This window comes from Phocoena sinus, chromosome 9 (genome assembly GCF_008692025.1).
Source record: "Phocoena sinus isolate mPhoSin1 chromosome 9, mPhoSin1.pri, whole genome shotgun sequence".
Lineage (NCBI taxonomy): Eukaryota > Metazoa > Chordata > Mammalia > Artiodactyla > Phocoenidae > Phocoena > Phocoena sinus.
This window is the reverse complement of record NC_045771.1, coordinates 40,646,607-40,661,916: the sequence shown is the minus strand read 5'-3', so window position 1 is coordinate 40,661,916 and position 15,310 is coordinate 40,646,607.

Here is a 15,310-nt window from a genome sequence, read left to right as displayed (position 1 = left end):
GAGTTTGTGTGGACAGAGAGAGGGAGGGGGTGGAGGAGGAAAGGGAATCAGCTGAGTGCGTGATGGGAGGCTGGGCCTTGAGGAGAAAAGAAAAGCAGCAAAAAACCTTAGGTTGGCCCTCCTGGTAGTAGGACTGGCCAGGGGACTTCTAGAAACAGCAATGGCCACCTTTCAGTTGTCTTACTTTATTGAAAATATGACTTCAAGAATAGGATGTTAAAGTGCATTACTCATTTTAAAACCATAAAGGAAAATGGTGTTTATAAGTTTGATTGAAAAATATTCCATTTTTTGGGTGGAAGACCTAAATAGACATTTCTCCAAAGAAGACATACAGTTGGCCAACAAACACATGAAAAGATGTTCAACATCACTAATTATTAGAGAAATGCAAATCAAAACTACAATGAGGTATCACCTCACACTGGTCAGAATGGCCATCATCAAAAAATCTACAAACAATAAATGCTGGAGAGGGTGTGGAGAAAAGGGAACCCTCTTGCACTGTTGGTGGGAATGTAAATTGGTACAGCCACTATGGAGAACAGTATGGAGGTTCCTTACAAAACTTAAAATAGAGCTACCATATCACCCAGCAATCCCACTCCTTGGCATATATCCAGAGAAAACCTTAATTTGAAAGGATGCATGCACCCTGATGTTCACTGCAGCACTATTTACAATAGCCAAGACACAGAAGCAACCTAAATGTCCATCGACAGAGGAATGGATAAAGAAGATGTGGTACATATATAAATGGAATATTACTCAGGCATTAAAAAAGGAACGAAATAGTGCCATTCGCAGAGACGTGGATGGACCTAGAGATTGTCATACAGAGGGAAGTAAGTCAGAAAGAGAAAAACAAATATTGTATAATATCGCTTATATGTGAAATCTAGAAAAATGACAGAGATTAACTTATTTGCAAGGCAGAAACAGAGTCACAGATGTAGAGAACAAACTTATGGTTCCAAGGGGGGAAGGAGGTGGAATGAATTGGGAGATTGGGACTGACATATATACACTACTGTGTATAAAATAGATAACCAATGAGAACTTGCTGTATAGCACAGGGAACTCTACTCAATGCTCTGTGTGACCTAAATGGGAAGGAAATCCAAGAAATAGTGGATATATGTATATATATGACTGATTCACTTTGCTGTACAGCAAGAAACTAACAAAACATTGTAAAGCAACTACACTCCAATAAAAATTAATTTTAAAAAGAAAAAGATTCCATTTTCATGTATTCTTTTGATGCTCTGTAACGTAAGCCCTGCCCCCAACCATTGCCCCAGGATCTTTGGTCAAAGTGATAGCACACACTTGCCCTGTGTAGGGAGTTTTGTGGGAATCAAGGAAGAAGGGGTCATATTCCATGTTTGGTCTGTGTCAGGTGTAGAGAAGGGAGCATCAGCAAACCTGAGGAGAAAATGACGAGAGGATCTGGCAGGTGCAGAAAGTCACAGCAAGCAACGCCTGGGAGAAATGTGGAAGTGCGGCAATTACCCACTCACTGGGCAAGGGCCTTCATGAACTTTTTTCTTGCTTTTTATTATTTTTAAAAGATATTTCAACCTTTTATATTAATTGAAAAGTTTCAACATCCTGAAATGTTGAAAGAATAGCACTCTGACTTCCTTAAGCCCACTACATGGAGTCAAGGATTATTAACATTTAGCCACAATTGCTGTATTTCTCTTTCTCTATGTATGTTTTAAATTTTTATTATTCACCTTATTTTTGGAGGAGCCATTGGCATATAAGTTGCAGGGCATCATGACAGCTGAACTCTGTAGACTGAAGCATATATTTCCTAAATATAAGCCACTGTCACTTAAATATTAAAAGGCAGGGTCAGCCCTAAAAGCTGAGGAACTTGGAAATCACGGGTGGTTGGCATCTTAGTTACAAAGTAAGGGACAGAGAAAAGGCCCTCACTGCACCTCTCAGGGAGCCTGGCCCCAGCGTAGGTGAAGCAACGTGGGGAGACAACCCTCCCACACCTTCCCCATGCCCGCTCCCAGCAGGTTTACTTTGTAATGTGAAAATGGCTTCCCAGAGAGATTCATCCTTGTCTCAGCATCACCCTCTCTCTCTCTTCCTTTTCTTCTCCCCATGTCTATTTTCTCATGTTCTCTTTTCTTGAGTCTGTTTCTTACTCTGTTACTCTGGAACGTCTCCTTGTCACTGCCATCCCAGGCTGGGTCCAACTTGGGCATCCCGAATCTTAGAGGGCCGATGTGTTTTGGGGGAGGGAAGAGTGAGGGAAGTGTAGCAGGGGAGCAGAGGGGGTGGTGCTTGGGAGGAAAAAAAAGGTCTTGGATGCCATTGAGCCCAGCACAGCCCCTGGCACTCACTTGGGTGAAGGCTGTCTTGGACACACCCTTTCTCTCCCCGTGTCTCTCTCTTCTCTGTCTTTCTTTCTGGCTGTCTCTGTCAGGTCCTTATATCTGCCTGTCTGTCCAGTCTACCTCCTCTCTTTACCATTTTTTTCCTTCCTCATGTTCAAATGATGCTGAACTTGGAGAAGGCTGTTGAAGCAGGGACAGGATATGACCCTCAGCAGCCTCTGCTCTTTTGTTCAGGATGTTTGTGTCCAGACAACATCTGAGAAGTGTTTTGATGCCTTTTAAAGGAAGGCAGCATGTGGCTGTGAAGAATAATGTTGGAAATAATGAATAAGGAGAAAGGCATAAACTACTTTGTAATTTTACGTTTGTTTCCTTTTGGGTGTAAGTGCTCATGGAATAAATAGGTGTCATTTCAATGGGCGGGATGCTTTTTTTACCATGCTGCTCTTTGTCTCTCTGCGGCCTTCCCAGGAGGATGGAATCTCCTCTGCGCCAATTAAGGAATTAAGGAAGACAAAGGAGCTGCATTTCTAGAGTCCTGCAGAGCAGGTCTGCTAGCCATCAACCTGAGGGGGCTGCTGGAGCTGTACAAGGACAATGTATCGAGAAACTGGTAGTTCAAATGGCATCTAAGCAGGTGCATCTCCCAGCGCAAACACCGAGGACCCTGTAACGTGCCTTTCAAGCCCATAGCTCACCTCAGAACACCCAGGCCTCTGGTTATTGTTACACTGGACATGGCTGGCACCCGGGCATAGCTGCTGAGCTGAGACACATGAAAGAAAATCAATGAGATTTTTTTCTATCCAGCATCATTTCATCCTTCAAATTGGGTCTAACATAAACACATAATCTGGTTGGGCAGGCAAGTTCTTAATCAGGTACCAGAAGTAACAGGAGCCACTTACAAGACAGCCATGCTGGGTTTGCTCCCTCTGAATCTTGTGTTAATCATTGAAATGTGATTTTCCCATTTTCCAGGAGAAACCTCCAGAGGATATTAAGATTAGCTGCAAATAAAGTTAAAGACCCATCATCTTTAAATTCAACGTAACTGATAATTATTCGAAGCCAGTTCTGTGCCCTGCATTGTGCTGGGTCTGTAGAGAGATGCTCAGATGGCTGAAGATAACCTCAGACATGAGACAGGTGACAGAAATCCAGGGAGAGTGACAAGAATTGGGAAGGGAATTGGGAAGCCCTCCTACAGCAGGTGGGATGGTAGAAGCGGGGACACAAAGAACACAAAGGACTTTGGTGGGTGGGAAAGGGACGTCCAGAGGGAGACAGCCAACAACATGAAATGCTGCAGACTAGAGCTGTTCCTGGAAGTGGAAAGTAAGATCAGATCAACAGTCGAGCTGTTGGGTGGGAGGCTGTGAAAGCCTTTCTGGGAGTTTTGGTGTTTTCATTGTGTCATGGGAAACCATTAAAACTTCCTCTGCTTTTTGAAATCAGCATGAACTGAGTTTATGTGGAGGGCTGACTTTTGAAAATGGGGATTTTGTTGTATGCTTACACTTTAGCAGAAAATGTAGAGCTTTGAGGTCAGAGAGACTTGGGTTCAAATCTGAAACTGAACATTCAAAGAGAAATGAAATAACCCTGAGGACTGGGCTGTCCTTCCCTCCCTCCTCCCCTCCCTTATCTGCTAACAGACTTAACTTTCTGAGTTGTGTTTTTCTGCAGCTTGGTCAGATAATACTTACCCCATGTGAAGTCATCAAGGTCTAACATGAACTCACTTAACCGGGAGCCCAGTCAATCATTCCCAGATACAGTGTTTACCTTGACCGTGTGTATTTGTCAAAAGGCCAAATTTTCATTCTTCTCATTCAGTTCCTTCCCTGGGTTTCAGTTATCCTGGATGGACTCAAGCACCTCTTGCTTTATCAATCTTTTCCTAATGATTCTAATTAATAGTACGCATTTGATGTGAGGGTTATGTGTGTGTGTGTGTGTGTGTGTGTGTGTGTGTGTACATGGGTGCAAAGGGAGTTTGTGAGCAATGGTGAAGCGAGACAGAGTTGTCCAGGCAACACTGTGCATGCCGCCGAGCACTACCACATTGCCTGGCCATTGCCACGGTGGATTTAACTCTGCTTGTTCCAGGCCCTTCTTTGCTGCAGATACTCTTTAAACCAAACATTCTAAATAAAGCCTTGGTAGGTGGGCAGCCACCTGGATGAAATTTCTCATTTCAAATCTGAAAATAAGGGACTTCCCTGGTGGTGCAGTGGTTAAGAATCTGCCTGTCAATGCGGGGGACACAGGTTTGAGCCCTGCTCCGGGAAGATGCCACACGCTGCAGAGCAAGTAAGCCCGTGCGCCACAACTACTGAGCCCGTGCACCTAGAGCCCGTGCTCCCCAACAAGGGAAGCCACCGCATTGAGAAGCCCGTGCACTGCAACGAAGAGTAGCCCCCGCTCGCTGCAGCTAGAAAAAGCCCACATGCAGCAACAAAAGACCCAACGCAGTCAAAAATAAATAAATTTATTTTTTTAAAAATTAAAAAATTTTAAAAATCTGAAAATAAGATGCATTGCAGTATCAACCGCAGAAGCAGAGGACTTTCTAACTGAATCTTAAAATTCTGGCCAGGTCAGGTCTATCAAATTTTTTGCCTCAAGCATTTGGCGGGGAAAATGTTTCAGTGTGAGCACAGGCAGGGCAGGCATTTCACAGATTTCCCAGGGACCACAGTGTAGAGGTTTGGAAGGTGTAGACTGTCTCACCCCAGAGAAGCTCCTGTGACCCTGCTCCTTGTCTTCAGGGCACTCACCTTGGCTTGTAATTATACACTCATCAGTGTGATTTCATCTTCCTCCGAGACCGTGAGCTCCGAGAGAACAGAGACGCTATCTAGCAGAGTGCCTGGCACACAAAAGACTTTCCATCATGGGAAGGAAGAAAATGGATATTCGCTCACTATGTATATATTTATGAGTTCGTGCTAACTGAATGCTAAGTAGACAACAAATACATCATTATCAAATGTAGTTGGGGAAGAACATTAATGTTTGTATAATTTGGATTTTTAAATGTTATATCAAGCCCTAATTAGCTTTTCTCCTCCAAATTGATATTCTAAATAAAACTCCCTTTATTTGGATTTTGAGTTTGTTTGCCCTGGTGCTCCAGTAACAGTCTTGCATGCAATTAAGATACACACATACAGTAAAAGAACAGGGCTGTGGATTTTAATATTTTTCAAGACATTAAGCAGAGGCAGCTGCCCTTTTAAAAAACAAAATATTTAATTATTGGCAAACATCTGTCTTCTCAACTGTAGTGCAGTTAAAGGTTTTTTATAGAAGGAAATGAAATATGAAGGTAAGCGTGAATTGACCAAGAATCACTCAGAAACCAAAGAAAACTAAATGTAGGGAACAAAGGGTATGATTCAGGCAAGAAAAATTTCTCGAATCCATTGCATCCATGCTGAACTAGAAATGGAATAATGACATGAATAAAGCTTCACTGATGAAACATGAGAGTTATTGAAACAGATGGAAAAGGCAGGGTATGAGATCAAATACAATTCACTTGTGCTGAAAAACAACTTTAGTGGCAATGTTTCATACCACAGTTAATATAAAATAAGTCATTATTGGAAAAGAAGAAAGATAGCTCACTTTATTACATCACATCAATAATGCATTTTCTAGAAGCTCATCATGGTCCTTTCCATAAAGGCCAAATAATACAGAGAAATAATCTTTTATGTCTGCTTCTGCCTTCCTGCCTAGAAGGGTGCATTTCATTATTCTGTTTTGGTTCAACCTATCAAAATTCTCAAGGGGTTTCAATGCAGATGAATCCAGGCACTCTATGTAGACATCTAAAATAATTCAAGACGAAAAGAAAAAAGTAAAATAACCTGTTTCTATTTCCACTCTCAACCTCATCATAGCAAAGTGCTTTTTGTATTAATTATCTCATTTCTTCACTTAGTTTTGACTTTATAGAAATGGCCACAGACTGTGAGTGCACTTTTATTCTGTAATTTTTATCACTTACTACGCGCCAGGGGCTGCTGAGTGTGATCCAAATTCCTAAATTTTTGGTCTCCTTAGCTGGAAAGGGGCGCATAACACCTGCCTCATAAATCTTGGTTAGTATTCAATGAGATAAAGTAAATGAGATGTCCACAGCAGGATCTGATACACAGAGGCTGATTCCATTTGTTCTCTTATTCATTACCTCCTTTGACAACAATAATTGTTGATCACTCATTAAATGCTTCCCTATAGGAATGTAGAATCCAGCGTGTGAGAAAGACAAGCAAACAGAAAATGGTGTGCGATTAATGCAATGATGTAGGCATGCACAGGGCACCTGACCCGCCAAGCTGGGTGGTGAAGGTGAGGGGGTGGGAGAGTTCCAGTAGAAGGAGCTGTGAGAAGTCAGGAAGGGGCGTGTGGGCAGGAGCAAAGGCCCAGAGCAGGAGGGGGAGCTTTGCTATTTTTAGAGAACTGAAAGTAGTTCTGGCCAGCCTTGGACTGTGGTAGAACAGATAGTAAGAGAGATGTCTCATGGCAAGTAAAGGCCAGATCATGAAGAAACTTACACAGCTTCTAATGAGCTTTGGACTCTGTTATGAGAGCAACAGAGAGCATCTCAGTGTTATTTTTTAAAAAACAGTATCTGTTTCTTCACATTGCAGTTTACTTGTTCATTAAAGAGAAACACAGAAAAGTTTATAAATGAAAACATAAATAGAAAGCCTCCACAGTCCTCTGATCCTGGGATAACCATCATTGATATTTTGCTGTAACATTATTCACGATAAATTTTATTGCTTTTTGATGTTGTTATAAATGTTGCATATTAATTATAAAAGGAAATTACAGATAATTGAAACATAAATTCAAAGATTCATTTGAATCTTCTCTGCGTGTTGATCTTGTTCTTAGTCTATGTTTGTCAATCTCTTTAATGTTTCTTACCCTGTATGTTATTTTTAATATATCAGGAGAGTATTTCCATATCACAAAATTTCATGTATAGTATAATTAATAATGAGAGAATAAACTATTTTTGTATAACAAAATTATTTAACCAATTTCCCATTGTGAACATTTATGCTTCTCCAAGTTTTCACTCTGAATAACAATATCATGACAAAAATTTCATAGCTAAGCCTTTCACAGATCTCTAAAAATTTTCATAGAATAAACATTAGCAATGGAATTTAAGGTATTTAATATATTATATACTATTTATAATATATTGTGTATTATATACTGTTATATTGCCCACTGAAAAACAGTTCGAGTTTTTCTCCTAGTAGGCATATATGTCTGTACCCCAGTCACTGATGTCATCAGGTTTTTTAATAGATAGTTTTATAGGTAAGACATGGTAACTCATTATTGTCAATTTGCATTCCTTTGCTTAATAATGAAGTTAAGCATATTTTCATGTATCAGGTGGTTAATTTTCTCTTCTCTTCCAAACTGTGTTAATGAACCTTTGCCATTTATTGTATTAATTATTCTCTAATTAAATCTTACATTAAGGAGATTTACCCTTTGTAGTATATATTGAAAAGATTTTTGTTAGTAAATAGTTTTTTGTTGAATTATGTTCATGGATATTTTGTTGCTTGGAAGCTATAGCAAAATAATTTTCAACATTTTAATAACTGAATTCATCAATCTTTTTCTTTATGCTCCTTTACGCTTGTGGCATTGGGCTTAGAAAAGCATCCCCCCCACCACATGACTGCAGGAGTATTACCCATGATTTATCCTGGCAATTACATTTTTATCCACGTGGAATTTATATTTATGCAGTAAGTGAGGGAGAACTCTAATTTAGTTTTCTTCCCCCCCACCCCTGCCGTGCCATGCTTAGCCAGCATCACTCTATGTGTTGATCAATCCAACCTTTCATCCTTCATTTAAAATGCCACTCATAGCTGACTCATTACTAATCATAATCATTTCTCATTGTTTTTTAGACTAATAGAACGCAATTGTCAGGAGCAACGGGCACATATTTCCTTGCAGCTGACTGTGTGTGCCAGAGAGCAGAACAGCTCACATCTTATGAAGTGGTGGTCTCACTGTTAAGTGTCATTTCACCTTTTTCCTTCCTTGTTCCTGAAATATGAGGTGGATGCTGTTAGTCAGTGAGGTAACCATCTTCCCACCCTGAGGCAAATCCACCTGCTGAGGATGGTGGGACAGGAGGTCAGAGAACTCTGACCCCAGGTGATTCTCTGGAATAATCATGCTAGCTCTAGACGTCTTGCTTGTGAGAAACCGAAACTCCTCTTTAGTGAATTCTGCATAACTGGATTTCTGTTTCATGCAGCCAAATTTATCTTAACTGATAAATCACTTTCATAATGAATGTATTTTTATACATACTAGAGGGTGTTTCAAGGCCTTCTAATACGTGTCATTGATTTGTATACCCTACATTATTCTGATAGTACAGTGTGTTAAATAATGTGGCTTTACATCTAGGATTCCAAGTCTTCCCTACTCTATCCCTGATTGTTTTTCTTCAAAAAGTAACTTTTTTTCTTTTCCTTTGTTTTGTTTTCTTAATGGTGAACATTGCTCTTCACACAGATGGCTGCAGAGGCTCTAAACTATAATCCAGGCATACACAAGCATACAACCCAGACCAATTAGCCAGATCTAAAGTAACCTGGCTTCTTACCACAACTGCCCTGTAAACATTACAACTTTCTTTCCTCCAAAATGACTGTAATCTCACACGAAAACAGTTACTGTGGGGGAACCAGGAATCTGGCTTTGTAGCCAAAAGTAAAATGAAAGCAGGAAATTCTGTGCCTCCCACTGGATTGCTCTGCTTTTCTTGCTCTTGCTTTCTGTGTCCCTCGTTTTCAGCCTACCCACGTTTGTTCTCAGCAGGTTTGAATTCGCCATCTGAAACTTCTTTGGAGCTCACCACAGTACTGATCTGCTTTCTCCCACCAGGAGTCTTAACAGATACTTGTCCCAGGGCCCAAAGCCCTCCGCAGAACCTTTCCTTGGGGTGGATTTTGTTCGACCATCACATCATGCTCTTTCAGGGCGATGAACTAGCTGCCCAATAACCAGCAATTCTGGTCGGGTCATGTCAGCTCTGTAAGGAAACATCCCGGCCCTGCTGGCTCCCCCTCATCAGCCTACTTGCTTTTCTTGTACTGCATTTCTTTAGATAACTTGATATTTGCTTTGTCAGAGTCATGTTGTCTCTCTAGCTATCCAAGTCTTCATTTATGTCCCTCATTGGAGTTGAAGCATTTTGTTCAAGTCCAGGATACTTCTTTTACTTTTTTCCTATTTACTTCCTATATTTTGTGGTTATGGAAAATAGGAAAATTTTTCCATTTCCTAATAGTTTATTTTTTATTAATGTACTTTTGAGCTTTTCTTTGCTAACTGATTACCTTGTTGAACATTCTTATGATTTCAACTTTTACTGGGTGGCTCTTTTGAGTTCTTTTCCTGATAACCAGTCATTGTAAACTAACACTATATTTTCCCCTCCCTGTATTTGTGTCTGTTATTTCTTTTCTTTCATCAGTACCCCAGTGGGAATATATAAGCATTCTTACATAAGTGTGCTGAGTCTTTTTTTCTTTTTCTGACTTTAGCAAAAATGCCTCTAATCCATCATTGTGAAATTTTATGTTGGCTCTTAGTTTTGAAGTACACTCCCGTTCCGGTTTTCCAAAGTGTGTCAGCAAAATGAATTTTGTCATTCCCTGTTTTACCATCTATCAAAATGATCACCTGCTTTCCCTTGCTTTCATCTATTGACATTGCTGAATATTTCTCAAACAGTTATCAAGCTGCTAAAAAAGATTTTATAATCAACTAAATTTGGAAAGACTGAAGACAATTGCTCCTTCTTGTATATGAACAAATTAAAGGCACTGAGAAGACTTGAAGCCAGGAAATTTCTTTGACTTTTTTCAATTCAGCTTTTTCATGAAAAAGTTAGATTTTCTATCTTATTTAGGGTTTGTGCATTAACATTTATACATGAAGATGCAATACGTTTTGTTTTTACCCTCTGTGTGTTATTTCTATTAGGGTTAGGAATCAGGATTATGTTAGCTTTTTTTTTTTTTTTTGCGGTACGCGGGCCTCTCACTGTTGTGGCCTTTCCCGTTGCGGAACACAGGCTCAGTGGCCATGGCTCACAGGCCTAGCCGCTCCGCGGCATGTGGGATCTTCCCGGACCGGGGCACAAACCCGTGTCCCCTGCATCGGCAGGCAGACTCTCAACCACTGTGCCACCAGGGAAGCCGAAATGTTAGCTTTTTAATATTAATAAGGAAATTTTATAAGCTCAAAAAGAATCTAAACAGCAAGGACATACATTTTAGGATCTGAACAAACTTGTCTGAGAAATGGTTCCCCAGGGGCAGCAGCTTTTGCACTTTGACAGCTTCATCTTTTTCTTTCATGAATATTGCTCAGTTCAGGTTTATCTCCTTTTCTTGTTTTAATTTGGTTTCTTATTTTCCTAAAAGGTCATAAGTATCAATGAAATTTTCAGAGTTTCAGCATGTAATTATACATAACATTCCCTAGAACTTAAAACAAAAAAATATCCCTTTGTATTTTTAGTTATATTCTCTTTCTAATTCCAGGTGTTTCATATTCATATTTTCTTTATTTTTATACTGATTTAATTTTCAGAGATTTGTTTTGATGACTGGTATATTCAAAGAATCAATATGTATTTATTTCTTGCAAAATTTTTATTTTCCAATTAGTTAATTTCTGCTTTTATCTTCATTAATTCTTCTCACCTGCTTTTTTAATGGTTATTTTTCATTGCTTTTCTAACTTCTTCTTTTGAATATTAGGCTATATATTTTCATTCTTATTTAATGGCAAGTACATTCAAGGCTATACATCTTTCTCTTAATACAGGTGTAGCTATCCCTTGCTGGATGGCAGGGCATAAGCCTTTCCACGAGTCTGGTCATGCTTGGAGGACCTTTAAGCTCAGGTGGGAAAACAATAGCACTAGTGATCTTAGGAAGGCTCACTGCATTTTGGAAACAGCAGAGGTTCTCTTCCATGCCCCCCCTCTCCATGCACAGCTGGGTAATTAAATGTTCAGTTTCTGAATTTAGACTGCCCAGGCTGGCATTTCAGCTCTGCCACACCTAATAGCAGAATAAGCTACTGAAGGTGCAGGAGGACAATGCAGCTCACGGGCTTACACATGGTTCGTCCCCTCTCCAAATTTGCTGTACTGCCCTTTACTCTGATGAAGCCACCACTGTTTGGAGGCAGAGCAACCTGCAAGGTGGTCTCCTCCCAGAGTCCAGGCAGGAAGTGGGAGGAAAGCCCCTCTGCCCTTGGCTTTCCCCTAGCCTACTCTGGGACTTTAGACCAGAAGAGGAGATCGGGATCCAAGTGCCTCACTACTTTTCTAACCTTCAGTCACTTTCTTCTGTCTATTTTAGGGACCAGAGTGCATTTTCTTTTCACACTCTCATCTTCCACTGAGGCTTCTTTACATCAGGCCTCTCCCTTCTCAAACCAAGCCTTTCGTATTGGCCAAGATACAGGGAGACACAATGATTCACAGTTAGAAAAAACAAATCAGAAAATGTTTTTAAAACACTGTACCCATTACACAGACACCGAGTACCATTTCTTTGAAAAATACTTATGTATATTATTTCTTGAATTCAGAGATATCAATGACAAATTCATCACCAATAAAAAAAATCCTATTAAATAAACTAAAAAACTGATTTACCAATTAACAATGGCATACCTTTAAATGCAAACCACTCTCTTTAGTTTCTCAATCAAAGTTTAGGTCTATGATTTTTTTCTCATTAAAAGTCAAAGGTTTTTCTGAAAAATTTTGGCTATGAGCAATCGACTATGTACTATACCATGAAAATAATACTTTTTTTTACAACCCAGGTGACTGAACTTGAATAATTTAGAAGATTTAGGTTTAACAATAAAATATAAGTCTTATCAAATAACACTAGGGTTTTTATCTGCATTTCCTATTCTATTAAAGGGGTTGTTTTGCTTTTTTTCCTTAACTGAATTATGTCTAACGGTTAGTTAAATAGCTTCTATTGAAAGTCAGTCAGTAACTTCTGACAAATAGAAGTTCATTTCCTGACTGGCCTCTGTGCATAAACAGGTCACTTCCACATATCTGAGCATTGAAATGTGTCATATATTTAGAGATACCCAGCAATGACCAAAATAAAGGCAGAAATTAATTAATAAAGACTATCATGACTAATATTGATAACTTTGGCAAGACTGATAAAGACAAAGAAAAAAGAAGACAGAAATTACTAACATTAGGAAGGATAAAGGAACATCAATACAAGATCTATAGGTATTGAAAGGTGATAAGAAAAAACAATGAACAAGTTTACACCAAAAAATTTAACAACTTAGATGAAATGGAAAACTTCCTCGAAAAAAAAACCCCACAATTTACATAAAATAGCATAAAATTAAATAGAAAAAGTGAATAGTCTCATCTCTATTAGAGAAATTGAATTCATAAGTAAATGCTTTCTTTCAGAGAAATGTCTAGGCTATTGTGGCTTCAGTGATGAATTCTAACAAACATTTAAAGAAGAAATAAAACTAATATTACCCAAGTGATTTCAATAAACATAGGATGAGGAAATATATCAAAACTTGTTTTATGAGGCCAACATAACATATTGCCTTTGATGATAAGACAAACATATTAAAAGATATTATAAGAAAGGAAAATTACAAACTTATAGTGTCATTAACTTAGCTAGAAAATTCTTAACAAAATATTGGGATATAAAATCCAGAAATATATAAAAAAGATAATACATTATAACCAACTGAGTTTTATTCCAGCAATGCAAGGTTAGTTTAACTTTTGAAAATCAGTCAATGTAATTCATTATCTTAACAGCATAAAGGAATAAAACCATATGATCATTTCTATATATACAGAAAAATATTAAATATCTATTTATGACAACACCTCTCAGCAAATTAGAAATAAAGGGAAGCTTTTTTTAACCTGATCAAGGACAACTGCAAAAAAAACTACAGCTAATATACTTAATGGTAAAAGACTTCTTTTCTCCCTAAGTTTAGAAATATGGCAAAATTTCCCACTCTCATCACTTCTATTTAATATTGTACTGGAAGTCCTAGCTAGTGCAATGAGGCATGAAGATGAAATAAAAAGTATACAAAGGAAAGGAATAATAAAAAACTATTTTTGTTCATAGATGACATGATTATATATGTAGAAAATTCTAAACGAATCCACAAGAACAACTGAAATTAAAAAGGGAATATAACAAGCTCACAGGATAGAAGTCAAGATGCAAAGTTAATTTTATTTACATACACTAGCAACAGCCAATTAAAAAATCAAATTTAAAAGCCAACACCATTTAAAATAGAGTCAAAAATTCAATATACTTACAAATGACATGTACAACTTCTATGCTGAAAACAATAAAATATTGCAGAGAGAAATTAAACAAGATCTATACCGTGGATATATATCTATCCTTATGCCAATAGCATACTTTATTAATCAGTATAATTTTGTAATAAGATTTAAAATCATATACTTGTAGTCTTCTAACTTTTTTCTTCTTTTTCAAAATTATTTTAGCTATTCTAGGTCCTTTGTATTTCATTATAAACATTAAAATCAACTTACTAATTTCTACCAAAATGTCACTGGAATTTTGAAAGAGATGACATTGACTCTATTAATCACTTTGGGAAAGATTCACTTCTTAATTGAGTTTCTCAATACATTAACATTGTATTTCTTTGCAGTTACTTAGTTTTTCTTTAATTTCTCTCTGCACTATTTTAAGGGGATCCAATTTCATTTTGTTTCATTTTATGTTGTAACTCTTTAACAATGAGATAATCATCTCTCAAAATCCTTCACATATTTACCTGTTTCAATTCCTCTGGATATAACCAATCTCCTGTCACTACTGCCACATATCCTCCTCCATGCAGATGCTTTTCTACAACATGTTACTTGGCCTCTGACACCCTATGCTGGGGTTCCCCCCAGTGTGGACATCCTCCTCTCCCTGCTTGGGCTTCAACACTGTGTGCCAGGCCAACCTTGTGTGCGTATGACCTCCTCATTCTGCTTTGGCCCTGATGTTTCATACTTTGATTCCCAAACATGTAAATGTCCACCTTCCTTTGTTGAGTTCTCACGCCTAACACTGGGTCCTCCTAACCAACACACACACACACACACACACACACACACACACACACACCCTTCAGGCACAACCCGAACTCTGATATCCTATTTAAGACCTTTCCTCTTTGAGCCTTCTCACTCTACGCAGGCACTGCCACTCTGTGTCACATGGGGACACTCCACTAATAGCTTTGAAAATGTATTATTCCAAAAATGGAGAGAAAGGAAGGGAAGAGGAAGAAAGAGGAAGAGCAAGGTGGACTCTTTAATAAATGATATTGGCATAACTAGATACCCATTTGGAAAGAGACAAATCAATCTATCCCTCTACTGTGTACTAGAATAAATTCAAATTTATTAGAAATTTAAATGTAAAAGATTATATAAATACTAAAAGAAAACATGGACAAATTCCTCTATGGATTAGGAGTGTGGAATACTTTCCTCTTACGACTCAAATTCCAGAAAAAAACTTTTACATGATAAGGCAAGTAAAAAGGCAAATGGCTGACTTGGAAAAATACTTCAACTTATATCACCTCATGCATAAAGGACTTCTAGAAATAGAGAGGAAGAATTTCAACAAATCTTTAGAAAAAAATAAAAGTAATGCAAATGGTCCTGAAGTGTGAGAAAAGATGATCAACCTCACTCAGAATATGAGATATGTAAATTAAAATTTCACTGAGATATCATTTCTCACATACCAGATTGGCAAAAATCCAAAAGTATGACAGCATGCATT